Source organism: Phoenix dactylifera, chromosome 5, assembly GCF_051530095.1.
Source record: "Phoenix dactylifera cultivar Ajwa chromosome 5, Ajwa_hap1_PhDact_Kaust_v1.1, whole genome shotgun sequence".
NCBI lineage: Eukaryota > Viridiplantae > Streptophyta > Magnoliopsida > Arecales > Arecaceae > Phoenix > Phoenix dactylifera.
In genome coordinates this window covers 9,610,714-9,622,624 of record NC_143194.1, presented here as the reverse complement: position 1 = coordinate 9,622,624, position 11,911 = coordinate 9,610,714, and the positions used below count along the sequence as shown (strand labels likewise).

General features: G+C 38.4%; 1 non-coding gene across 1 annotated transcript; it reads right to left on the bottom strand.

The window, feature by feature from the left end:
• Window positions 1-10,865: 10,865 nt before the first annotated feature.
• LOC120111806 (small nucleolar RNA R71) lies at window positions 10,866-10,971 on the bottom strand. The gene has a single exon (XR_005513202.1). It is a non-coding gene; the product is annotated as a small nucleolar RNA R71 (small nucleolar RNA).
• Window positions 10,972-11,911: the final 940 nt, after the last annotated feature.

Here is an 11,911-nt window from a genome sequence, read left to right as displayed (position 1 = left end):
CATAGACCCCTACCAGTTTATTAATTTAAATCAAAATGGTACATTAAGGAAGGTTTGGACTTTGGACCTTGGTCTGACCTCCAGAATACAATAAGAAAGGAGAAAAAATAGAGATGACTCACTTTAACAATTAAAAAAATAAAAATGTACAATTATAAAAAATTAAGAAATCTTACTAATCATCAGTGATTCAGTATTCACTATTCAGTAGTGTTTGTATCATCATCATCAGAGGATGTTGTATTATATCCACCTTTATCTTAAAGTCTCGCCTTAGCATCCAACCAATCTTTGAAGCAGAGAAGCATCTCAACTGTTTCGCCAGTCATCCTACTTCTCTTTTCGTCAAGAACACGCGGACCTGCACTAAAAGCGGATTCCAATGCTACTGTGGACATCGGCACAGCTAAAATATCGCGTGCAATTACAGACATAACAGGATATTGATTTTTAACACTCTTCCACCAAGATAATACATCTAGACTCTCTATTTGATTTTCATCATATGCAGACTGAAGATCATTTCGTAAATAAAATTCTAGTTCACTACTTAAAGATGAAGAAGATGAAGATGAACTTGAAGCATGTGTGTATTTTCTCTGTGCAATGAATGAAAAAATATATGACGAACGAGAACTACTAGAAGAAGAAATAAAGCTTTGTACGGAGAATCTAGATCCACGAATTTTTTCATCATATATAGCATAAATATCATAAAGAAGTTGTTTTACCTCAATTTTAGCAGGTTCAGAATCTTGAATCATATTTTCACAGTATGCATCAAGTAAAATTAGCACGCCATTCAATTTAACTCTTGGATCAAATACAGCAGCTAAGTTATGCATAGGACATATCTTGTCCCAATACTCATTCCATTTAGATTCCATTTGTTCAATAATAGGCATTAAAACATCATTATATCTATGTTTGCAAATTTTTGACTAATTATATATGCTTGTTGTAAAAATGAACATGAAGTTGGATAATAAATACCAGAAAGAACATTAGTAGCATTATAAAAACTAAGCAAAAAATCTTTCAAAATTTTTCCTTTATTCCAATCAGTTTCAGTCAATGTAAAGCCTAATCCACGATTATTAATATATGCACTTAATAAGTTTTTATATGGGTATGCATCATGTATCATGCTATATGTTGAGTTCCAACGAGTAATTACATCAAGTTTAAATTTTTTAAAACGTTTGCCATGATTTATACATAGTTCCTTAAATTCTTGAAGTCTTGATCTTGAAGCATGAATAAAAAAAACTGCATTTCTAATTTTTGAAATCACATCTTGAATCATGCCCATGCCAGCTTGAACGGAAAGATTTAAGATATGACATGCACATCTAATATGCAATAAATTTCCATTTAACATGGTATGCAATGAGTCCTTTAATAATGTAACAGCAAAATTATTATTAGATGCATTATCAAAAGTAATAGACATAATTTTATCATTAATATTATATGAACATACAGTTTGATAAATGGCATTTGAAATTTGTTGCCCAGAATGTGGAAAATCAAAAGCACGAAAAGCAAGAATACGTTTATTTAATTGCCAATCATTATCAATATAATGAGCAGTAATGGCAATAAAACAATTACTACCTACAGATGCTGACCAAATATCAGAAGTTAATGAAATTTTTACATTTAAAGTAGAGAGTGTTTCAATTAAACTTTGTCTCATTGCTAAAAAGTTAGTCATATAGCTACTCTTCTAAATTTACGCCTACTAGTTCTTTTGTAAGCAGGTTGTAGGTTTAATTGAACATATTCTTCAAAATTAAAAGATTCACATAAACTAAAAGGTAATTCATCCTTAACTATCCATTTTACAAGTGCTTTTCTTTGATTTTCATGATTATATGCAAAATTACCTACAAGTGTTCCCCCTTGTATATTAAGGGTACTTTGAGCATGAGAATCATGCATCCTATGACTCTCTTGATGTCTTTTTAAATGGCCTGTTCCCCCACTACTACTACAACTATAAAGTTTGGCACATTTTTTACATTTTGCTTTCCAGACTCCATCAACCATAATTCTATCAAATTCATTCCATACAGCACTAATCCTCTTACGAGAAGAGGTTTGATCTTCACTCGGTTCACTAGTTCTAGAGGAACTAGGAACATGGGGTTGGGGATTAGTTTCTTCTCTCTCAGAAACAGGAGGAATGCCAAAATGACTTTCCTCAAAAGATGACATATCTAAATTGATGAATGCAAAAAATAAAAACTAACCACAAGGAGGAATTGAGTAGAGGGTCAGAGGGCAGAGGTAGAGCCGAGATTTCTAAGCTTCCTCTTGTGCTCTCAACAGGAGTGACCTTCTCTTCTCAACAAGAACCTCCTCTTGTGTAGCACTTGAACACTTGCTAAATGCAAACTAAAAATTAAATTGCTAGAAGAGCACTTTAGAAGAGAGAAATAGTAGTAGTAGAGAAGGAGAGAATAGTTGGTTTAGTGTGGTGAGAATGAGGGAGAAAAGAGGTATTTATAGGACTCCAAATATTTTTTTCCCCAAAATACCCCTCAAATTAGCCGTTTTTGGACTGTTGGGAGGGGTATTTTGGGAAAAAACCAAAAAATAGCCGTTTGGAAACGGCTATTTTCTTCCCCCTGCCAGACGGGCCGTGCCAGGCAAACGGGCCGTGCCAGGCACGACCCGTCTCTTGCCAGTCACGGCCCGTTTGGATCCGTTATGGGCCATGCCTGGCACGACTCATTTCGCGGCCCATCTCTAGCTGTGATTAGAGATGGGCATCGGGCCGTGCCGGGCCCGGCCCAGGCCCACCGGGCCACAGACCAAATGGGCCGTGCCTGGCTCGGCCTGTTACTAAACGGGCTGCAAAATGGGCCGTGCCAGGCACGGCCTGTAACGGGTCTGGCAAAAAAAATCTGCCCGTTACGGGCCGTGCCTGGCACGAGACGGGCCGTGCCTGGCACGAGACGGCCCGTTTGGACCCGTTACGGGCCGTGCCTGGCACGGCCCGTCTGGCAGGAGGAAGAAAATAGCCGTTTCCGAGACGGGCCGTGCCTGGCACGAGACGGCCCGTTTGGACCCGTTACGGGCCGTGCCTGGCACGGCCCGTCTGGCAGGAGGAAGAAAATAGCCGTTTCCAAACGGCTATTTTTGGTTTTTTCCCAAAATACCCCTCCCAACAGTCCAAAAACGGCTAATTTGAGGGGTATTTTGGAAAAAAATATTTGGAGTCCTATAAATACCCCTTTCCTCCCTCATTCTCACCACACCAAACCAACTATTCTCTCCTTCTCTACTACTACTATTTCTCTCTTCTAAAGTGCTCTTCTAGCAATTTAATTTTTAGTTTGCATTTAGCAAGTGTTCAAGTGCTACACAAGAGGAGGTTCTTGTTGAGAAGAGAAAAGGTCACTCCTGTTGAGAGCACAAGAGGAAGCTCAGAAATCTCGGCTCTACCGCTGCCCTTTGACCCTCTACTCAATTCCTCCTTGTGGTTAGTTTTTATTTTTTGCATTCATCAATTTAGATATGTCATCTTTTGAGAAAAGTCATTTTGGCATTCCTCCTGTTTCTGAGGGAGAAGAAACTAATCCCCAACCCCATGTTCCTAGTTGTTCCTCTAGAACTAGTGAACCGAGTGAAGATCAAACCTCTTCTCGTAAGAGGACTAGAGCTGTATGGAATGAATTTGATAGAATTATGGTTGATGGAGTCTGGAAAGCAAAATGTAAAAAATGTGCCAAACTTTATAGTTGTAGTAGTAGTGGGGGAACAGGCTATTTAGAAAGATATCAAGAGAGTCATAGGATGCATGATTCTCATGCTCAAAGTACCTTTAATATACAAGGGGGATCACTTGTAGGTAATTTTGCATATAATCATGAAAATCAAAGAAAAGCACTTATAAAATGGATAGTTAAGGATGAATTACCTTTTAGTTTATGTGAATCTTTTAATTTTGAAGAATATGTTCAATTAAACCTACAACCTGCTTACAAAAGAACTAGTAGGCGTACATTTAGAAGAGTAGCTATGACTAACTTTTTAGCAATGAGACAGTTTAATTGAAACACTCTCTACTTTAAATGTAAAAATTTTATTAACTTATGATATTTGGTCAGCATCTGTAGGTAGTAATTGTTTTATTGCCATTACTGCTCATTATATTGATAATGATTGGCAATTAAATAAACATATTCTTGCTTTTCGTGCTTTTGATTTTTCACATTCTGGGCAACAAATTTCAAATGCCATTTATCAAACTGTATGTTCATTTAATATTAATGATAAAATTATGTCTATTACTTTTGATAATGCATCTAATAATAATTCTGCTGTTACATTATTAAAGGACTCATTGCATCCCTTGTTAAATGGAAAGTTATTGCATATTAGATGTGCATGTCATATCTTAAATCTTTCTGTTCAAGCTGGCATGGGCATGATTCAAGATGTGATTTCAAAAATTAGAAATGCAGTTTCTTTTATTCATGCTTCAAGATTAAGACTTCAAGAATTTAAGGAACTATGTATAAATCATGGTAAACGTTTTAAAAAATTTAAACTTGATGTAATTACTCGTTGGAACTCAACATATAGCATGATACATGATGCATACCCATATAAAAACTTATTAAGTGCATATATTAATGATCGTGGATTAGGCTTTACATTGACTGAAACTGATTGGAATAAAAAAAAAATTTGGAAGATTTTTTGCTTAGTTTTTATAATGCTACTAATGTTCTTTCTAGTATTTATTATCCAACTTCATGTTCATTTTTACAACAAGCATATATAATTAGTCAAAAATTTGCAGAACATAGATATGATGATGTTTTAATGCCTATTATTGAACAAATGGAATCTAAATGGAATGAGTATTGGGACAAGATATGTCCTATGCATAACTTAGCTGCTGTATTTGATCTAAGAGTTAAATTGAATGGCGTGCTAATTTTACTTGATGCATACTGTGAAAATATGATTCAAGATCCTGAACCTGCTAAAATTGAGGTAAAACAACTTCTTTATGATATTTATGCTATATATGATGAAAAAATTCGTGGATCTAGATTCTCCGTACAAAGCTCTATTTCTTCTTCTAGTAGTTCTCGTTCGTCATCTATTTTTTCATTCATTGCACAGAGAAAACACACACATGCTTCAAGTTCATCTTCATCTTCTGTAGTGAACTAGAATTTTATTTACGAAATGATCTTCAGTCTGCATATGATAAAAATCAAATAGAGAGTCTAGATGTATTATCTTGGTGGAAGAGTGTTAAAAATCAATATCCTGTTATGTCTGCAATTGCACGCGATATTTTAACTGTGCCGATGTCCATAGTAGCATCGGAATCCGCTTTTAGTGCAGGTCGGCGTGTTCTTGACGAAAAGAGAAGTAGGATGACTGGCGAAACGGTTGAGATGCTTCTCTGCTTCAAAGATTGGTTGGATGCTGAGGCGAGACTTCAAGATAAAGGTGGACATAATACAACATCCTCTGATAATGATGATACAAACACTACTGAATAGTGAATACTGAATCACTGATGATTAGTAAGATTTCTTAATTTTTTATAATTGTATATTTTTATTTTTTTAATTGTTATAGTGAGTCATCTCTATTTTTTCTCCTTTCTTATTGTATTCTGGAGGTCAGACCAAGGTCCAAAGTCCAAACCTCCCTTCATGTACCATTTTGATTTAAATTAATAAACTGGTAGGGGTCTATGCCAAACCTTAAGGTGGCTTTATATTAATAAATTCTTAGTTTTTAATATTTATTAATTTATTAAAAAAATTTATTTTCATTTATTTTAAGGGGGACGGGCCGTGCCTGGCTCGGCCCAGGCTCGGTTCAGGCCCGTGCTTGGCCCACGATTCGTGCCAGCCCAGGCCCTTATGGGCCGTGCCGGGCTCGGCCTGCGGGCCAGAAAGTGGTAACCCAGCCCGGCCCCCTTTTACTGTAGCAAGCGGGCCGTGCCTTCGTGCCGAGCCGTGCCGGGCCATGGGCGGCCCGGCCCAGTGCCCATCTCTACCTGGCGCACGGCCCATTCACACCTCGTGGGTGCTCGCCTGCGTGCGCTGGCCCCTCCACGGGCTGACCGTGTCCGCGGATTGCTTTTTCTTAGGCTGCCTTTTGCAATCTTTTTAGGCCAACGAAAGATTGCTATAAAACCCCCCCTTTCCTCCTCTCTTTGGGACGAAAACATTCTGAAAAAATTCTAAAAAAAAAATTGCTCTTCCTCCTCTTGGCCACTTTCTGATTTTTACTTTTGCTCGTTCTGCAGCAAAGTTCTATTTTCTTTTTATTTCTTTCTTTGATGGTTCTGCAAGTCTGATCAAGTTCGTGTTGGCTTCTTCCGAGACGTACCGAAGAAGAAACTTTGGGTCGTTGTATCTCTGAGGAGAATTATCGGGAGACTCATATGTGGGGATAAATATTTTTCTGGGACAGCGTCTACACACTTCGATCTGCCTTCATTCAGACTATCTCCATTTACCTTTATTTCAAATTTAATATTACTAGATCTGTAACATTTACTCTTTATGATTTAAATTTATCACATGTTCTATTGAATAGATTTTTTTTGTGCTAAAATAGATTTCTCTTGATGCTAAAATAGATTTCTCTTGATGCTAATATATATATACATATATATATTATTCCTTTTAAGATTGTTCTATTAATTGTTATTATAGTTTTATTTACTTATTTAGGTGATATATTGCTAACAATCCAAAAAAGTATGCTTTAAGTCCATATGTCCCACTCCTAGCACACGTGCCTCCGAGCTATTTGCCATGATCACAGCTCCTTCACTTGAGACCTAGTAAGAAGAAAATCAGGAGCGATTCGAACAAATATGAATACTAGCTCCGGTATCTATCCACCAATCAAGTGCTTGTAAAGTCTTGTTAACTTCAGGAGTGAAGGAAACAGATCTGAAAGCAGTCTTAGAGGAGCCAACATCGGAAATCACCATGTTGACTTGAGCACTGATTGTGTATGGACCTTTCTTCTTGGATTGAAGAGTTAAAAGCACTGGGGAGTCTAATGGTTGATCCGGCCACACACAAAATAGAAATGACCACTATCTTCCTCTTTCTTCTTCTTCTTCTTCTTCTGCTCCTGGGATTGGACAGGTTTCTAGGATTGTAGGGTTTCTTTTTGAAATGTTTATTTTGGTTATGATGAAAGGGTCGATTCTGATTTTTCTTAGGTGGGGCCTCTACATTATAAGCATTATTTTTGTATCCAATAGAGGTTTTGCTCCTGAGCCTATTGCTCTTCAATTCTAATGGAGTTCAAAACTTGGGTTAGGGTGAGACCTCCTTGGGTATGGCTCAGAGTCTGATAAGTGCTTAATAATTTATAATTTAGTTATCTTTCCATAGCACTTATCAATGTTTTTAAACTGATAAATACATATTTTACCATGAAATTGAATAAACAATGAAATAAATTTAAATTATGGTAAGAGATAAATAATACTTTTCTTAAAACAGACTCTGAATTTGCCTCTCTTCTGGTTGAGATCTTTCATAAAAATATATAAGGAGGAGATTGTGTTGACCCGATTTATTAACCTGATGGAGTTGTAATCAAGCTAAGGGTATAATTAAATGGGCTTTGGTCCTGGTTAGATTGAAAGTTATAATTGTATGGAAAATATTTGATTAACCCTTTTATTAAGTCACAGTCTGATCTGGTTGAGTTCAATCTGAAGCGGTTTAGTAAAAATTAAATGTCATTGGGCTCAAGAACAAGTTCAAGCAAATCAACAATCATGACCCACCTCAAACCCAAAGTCAATTCCCAACCAATGCCTTGCGTGCCTTCATATAAAATTTATAATTTTAAAACAAAAAATAATAATAATAAATAATAATAATAAAATAATAAAATAAATAAAAATAATTTTTGGGAAGAATTACTGGATTCACTGTTCATATGAACTATCCCGTGAAAACACTATTCATATGAACAGTGTTTTTACAAATATATATTTATGTATATATAAATCAAATAATAAATAAATAAATTAATAAATAATATATATATAAGTTCACTGTTTATCTTCTTCTTCTTCCACTGTTTATCTTCTTTCCCCTCCCCGTTACCTATCCTTTCCAGCTTTCCAACCGCGTGCCACTGCATCCATGCTGTCTTCATCCAAATCCAAATCCCCAGCAGCGGATTCCCAGCTCCTCCGCCATCAACCACGTGCGGCATCTCCTCTTCCGGATTTCCATCTCCACGCCGTGACCAGCGCCTCCGCACGGTTGCCATTCCGGGCGTCCGAGACAAGCTCCGCATGCTCCCAGCGTATCACGCCATGGATCCGGCCACCTCCTTCTTTCGCTCCTCCCAGCATCGCGTCCCAACCGCTCTCGGAGTCAGCCATCCTTCCGCATCAGGCGTCCGGCGATCCCGCATCCATTCCTTCCACGGTCCAAAGAAAGAAGTCGTCCGGAGCGATCTTCCCAGCCATCCCGCAACCAAATCTCCTCCATGATCAACGCTTCCAGCATCCCATGAGATCAGGCATGAGACCAAGCATCTAGCCGTCCCCCTCTTCCGGATTTGAGCCATCCATCCGCGATCTGTCCTCCGCTTCTTCTTCCGCGATGCATCCGGAGCCAGCCATCACGTTGATCCCGCGGCGTCCCATCGAGTATCCCGGATTTGCATCCCCACCGGCACGCTCCCAAGGGATCCATCATCGGGTGAGAGGGTCTATATGAAGGAGCCATCGGCAGGAAGAAAGGGGAGGCCACGGTTTGAAGAACAGAGGAGGAGCCTCTGTTCGGGAGAAAAAGAAGAAAAGAAAGGAGGGGGGGAGAGAATATTTTGGCTATTTTGGGAATAGCGGGAGCGGAAGATTTTTAGATGAAGATAGGAGGTCGTCCGGAAGCCATGCTTGGCTAAACATCCAATCTAGGGCTGGATGAAGCCCTAGCAATGTATCAGGGCAATTGTAGTTCTTACTTTTTTATTATTTTGGAGCTTGTTTAAATTCTTATTTTCAATGAAATATTTCTTTATGATATTTAAATTTCGAGCATGCTAGTTACTAATCATGTTTGCTAAAGCAGTCTAAGATGATCCATGCCTAGGAAGATGAAGTGTGCTGCATCCTAGATTAGCATACTTAGGTAGACACTTCATGCTACACCGAAGATGGATCTTCCTAACACTCTTTATGCTTTTATTTTAAAAGGCTTGTAGCCAAAATTGCATGCCTCTCCAAAAGACAAAAATTAAGAACACAATCCTTGATGCAATGCTATGTGGTGGATTCCAAACCCTAGATCTATTTACTCTGATAAATTCCCATCCGTACTCATAGTTTAATTTAGTTAAATCAAGTTAGCAAATCCTTCTTTTTGATTTACTTTTAAAAGAAAAATAACTTATTCTTCAATCCCTGTGGACCGACACCCGTAATCACTATCCTACAGGATACGTGCTATTGCGTGGTTTATTTTTGAAATTAAAATAACCGATCAATTTTTGGTGCCGTTGCCGGGGATTGCTAGCATAGTTATTTTTCTTATTTAAAAAAAATATTTAAAAATTAAAAAAAATTCTTTAAATTTTTTTTTATTATTGTTACTTTTCTTATCTTCTTTTTCTCCTTTACTAATTTTTATTTTTTTTTATATATATTATTTGATCAGGAATCGAGGAAAAAAATCTGGGATGATCAAAAGGAGAACTGCCGGAAAAGAAATGCTGTAGAGGTTTGCAAAAAAAAAAAAATTAAATTGCTGGGGAAATTTCCTTTGGTAACCTCTAAACTTTTCTTATTTAAATTAATTATTGGTTTGAAATTTTGTGGTGATTGTTTGATTTTAATTATAGCAAAATTGTGAATGCATGCTTGATACACATACACAAATCAATTTGCACATAGTAAGGGCAATCACCCCAACAAGATAAGAGCCGGATTTCATCACCGGACTCTTGCCCAACTTAGGTGAACTCAATCTCACATAGTGTCATCTTTAATTAAAATCAATTAGACGTTGGCCCCTAGGGACATTCGAGCTCAATAGGACGAAGATCACCGAAGGTTGCACCAATTTCGCTCTGTGGCTTAGTTGATGTCTAGGCAAGCTTTGTCCCAGTAAGGGAGACAGTTCATCTATTCGAGGCAAGTGGGTTTTAAGTGGGACCTTTGCGAACGCATCGTGACCCCTCCACTTACCTGGGAGCTTACCTGGTCAACTCGGTTCATTAGACCGGATTGGAGGCTTAGGTGCCCTCTTCAAACCAGTTAGGAGCTGTCTAGTGATTTTAGGACAAAGACTAGGATTGATATGCTTTTCTCTCTTTGCATGCTTGATTGATCGAGTACTAGTGTATGCACGGTAGTCGTTCTAGAGTACAAAACCTATTACCTTTTGACCCTGAAATAGAACGAACCCTTAGGAACATTCGAGCTAAGATCAAAACATTAGGATCATCCCCACCTCTTAAGATGGCTGAAGAACAACCCAAACTCCTGAGGGAGTACTTTACTCCCACTATTTACACTTCCCCATCTTGCATTCGATTACCTGAGGTAGCAGCTGTACAATATGAAATAAAGTCTAGTGTGATCCAAATGCTCCCATCTTTTTATGGGCTCACCAACGAAGACCCATACAAACATTTAGATGAATTTCTTGAGATTTGCACCACTGTCAAGATTCAGAACTTCACTGATGATGCCCTGAAACTTAGGTTATTCCCCTTCTCCCTTAAAGATAGAGCCAAACAATGGCTGAATTCTTTAGAAGCTAACTTAATTCGTTCTTGGGATCAAATGCAACAAGAATTCCTTAAAAAATACTTTCCCATAGGAAGAACGAACCAGTTTAGACGTGCCATTACAAGCTTCTCCCAAACCGAGGGAGAAGAATTTCATGAAACTTGGGAGAGATTTCGGGACCTAATCCGTAAATGCCCTCATCATCAAATACCTAAGTGGCAGCTAGTGCAATGTTTTTATGACGGTTTGACTGAACGAAACCGTCAGATGATCGATGCTGCATGCAGGGGGACTTTCATGCTTCGAAATGAGCATGAAGCATGGCAACTATTTGAAAATCTTAATGAAAACTCCCTCCACCATGCTTCATGTTCTCGTCAAGCACCCCCGAGTTCTCAAAGAAAAGGGACCATTTGTGAAATAAGTCATTCTATGGACCTGTCTAGCAAGGTAGATGCATTGTCCCATAAGATTGACCAACTGATGATAGGTGGGCATTACATGAACTCTTCCCAAGCACAAGTGTGTACTATTTGTTCTAGCCCATCCCACCTTATTAATGAGTGCCCCTCAGCGCCCCAATTCCCCGAACTCATGCAAGAACACATCAATGCTGCTTAATCACAGCCCAGACCGGGTAATGACCCATTTTCCAATACATATAACCCGGGATGGCGAAATCATCCAAACTTTTCTTGGAAGCAGCAAGCTTCGAACGCTACCCAACCCTATTCCCAAAATTTTTCAAAACCTCAGAATTTTCAAACCCCACAAAATATTCATCCTTACCGTCCCTCGACTCAATTTCAACATACTCCTCCTCCACCCCAAAGAAACACAGCCTTTGAGGAGAAAGTGTTGAACGCCCTTCAAGGTTTGGAAACCATTACACAATTGGTGCACTCTCACACGCAATCAATCGCCAAGCTAGAATCCCAGATGGGGCAAACTAGCTAATGCACTGAACAAGCGAGAGAAAGGAAAGCTTCCAAGCCAACCATTAAGTAATCCTAGGGGACAATATATGGCTCAAGAAAATCAACTAAATGCAATTCATCATGAACAAGCCAATGCTTTGACTACCCTAAGGAGTGGACGTGTAGTAGACAATAAGATTGGGGAGGACAACAATAAGGAAGGTGAAGAAGA